This window comes from Buceros rhinoceros, unplaced genomic scaffold (assembly GCF_000710305.1).
Source record: "Buceros rhinoceros silvestris isolate BGI_N320 unplaced genomic scaffold, ASM71030v1 scaffold10002, whole genome shotgun sequence".
NCBI lineage: Eukaryota > Metazoa > Chordata > Aves > Bucerotiformes > Bucerotidae > Buceros > Buceros rhinoceros.
Genome location: NW_010400676.1, coordinates 3,074 through 5,271, shown reverse-complemented (window position 1 = coordinate 5,271; position 2,198 = coordinate 3,074). Strand labels below are relative to the sequence as shown.

Here is a 2,198-nt window from a genome sequence, read left to right as displayed (position 1 = left end):
ACATCATTCATTACCTAGCTGGTGTCTCAGCTTCCTCCTGTGTAACCAGTAGTACAAGGAGAATTGGTGCCTACATTTGGGGAGCTTTATAGGCTAAATAATACAAAAAAGTTGTAGAGGAATCACGATGCTATTTTTGCTCAGAGGAGCCATCGACAGGGTGTAGGTACAGGGCGCAGAGTAATCTGGGCTGGGGTTAAGCGAAGGTTGAGGGCAGCCATGAGCAAGGGGGTCGCGAGGACCAGAACCCCATTGCCTTTAGAGGGGTTTGCAGTCCTGCCAGCCCAGGCACCACTGCTGCAGCCAGCCCCAATTCCTCTCTGTGGGGCATATTCCAGAACCACCAGACAGACAGGGTTTCAGAAATGATGTTGGAAGGCAAGGACGAAGCCCTGCGAGCACCTCAGAAAGAAGAGCCTTCCCCTGCCTCAGCCTTCAATATGGGTGAATGCTTGGTGCCCACCAGATATTCGTCCTCACAGAGTGAGAGGAAGATGAGTTCTAAGGCTTGCACTATCCCCAGCGAGCTCACTTGGAAGGGAAACTCTGTGATGTGATCATCAGCATGGTATTGAATTCAGTGCTCACAGGATCCTCCTCTGTAGGTGCAGTCACTCGTGGACCAGTGCTTGAAACAAGAGGGGATGGGGACAAACAGCATTTCCTAGTCTGGGTCACATACTGTATCTCCAGGGCGTAATATCAGCACTAGACTCTCACCCAGCAGTTCCCCATAGTCCTAGCACCTCTCTGGACACCAGAAGTCACTCACAGCCTAGTGTCTAACACCAGCTCTGGAAGTGGTGTCTGACAAACCCCCAGATGCACAGCAGGGCTGGCAGTGCGGCCAGCCTGGTTTACCTGCCATCGGGCAGGAGGTTTTCCTTCCCCACACTCCATGATTCTCTGGTATTCTTGTCGAAGCAAGGTGGCCACTTACGCTGTTGCTCTGTCCACAGCTGGAAGCTCCTTTTGAAAGGAGCGTGACTCCTTTTTAAAATAACTGGCTAGAAAAACATTCGTTAATGAAATGGCCTCCCAGCATGGCTACTGCTAGTGCCCAAACAGGTGCCTGGGGAAGATGGCACAGGGGATAACAGCAAAGCTGTTTTTTCCCCCAGCTGAAAAAAAATGTTTGGGTTTTTTCAGGGCTTTGTTTAGCAGCAGCTGGAACAACACAGAGAACAGAGTATGTGAAATTCCTAGTACTTCATCTAAAATGATGAGGCTCATTATTGAAGACGCGTACACCACGACAGCACTGGTCACACATGACAAGGGGGAAAGTTTGCTAATTGCAGCAGAGCACTGTCACGAGCATCGTCAGGTTGTGCTGCAAGTTCTTAAAATCCCAGCTATACTTGGAAAATTGCATCGTCATCTGGAGACGCACAGATTATCACTACTGTCCCAACCCAGCCTATGGGTTCATCTTCCATCACTTCAAGGACATGACCAAGTGTCTACAGAATTTCTAGTCCTCTCTGTCAAGGAGCTAAAGCATGTCACTGAGAAGGATGAGCTCAGTGTGAAACAAGGTGCCGTGTTTGAGGCTACTCTGAAATGGATATTCACGACCCACAGAACAGGAGGCAGCACATTGCCATCCTGCTGGGCAAAGCTGGTGTCACAGCATGGGCACGGGCAGAGCTGGGCGCAGGGCAGCTGAGCCGGAGCCGCTCTGCCTTTCTTGCAAGACCAGGGGAAACTGCAGCCTCCTAACGCTGCTCACGAAGAAGCGAGCTTTCAGACTGTTGGGCTATTGCTACGCTGAGGCATGGCTCGAAAATCCTGTGTTGGGATCACATTTAGAGCTTGGGTTTAACTGTTCCTCACATCCAGGCAGGGCCAAAGTTCACACAGGATGACGTTATCTCTACATACACAAAGTTTATGAGTATTTGCCTAGACAAGCAATAGCAGCAGGCATTAGGGCAGTTTGCGTCTACGTACAGGAAGGCACCACGCCAAAGCAGTGGCAGACTCTGCCATGAAATCGAATGATTTGCCACAGCACACCCCTTTCTGGACCAGCTGAAAACTACGCATTTAATTCTCTGGTTCTCTAACAAGCTTCGGACAACACTGTAGCCTGAAAGCAAAGCCATCCAGCATTGGAGCTAGACACAAAGGACACCAAGGTGTAAACGCTCTGCATTAATATTCTAATCACCTTTCTGCATTTGTCAGGCTCTACT

General features: G+C 49.9%; 1 pseudogene; it reads left to right on the top strand.

Annotated features, from left to right (window-relative positions):
- Positions 1–365: 365 nt before the first annotated feature.
- On the top strand, positions 366–1,722 carry LOC104489760 (annotated as a pseudogene).
- Positions 1,723–2,198: the final 476 nt, after the last annotated feature.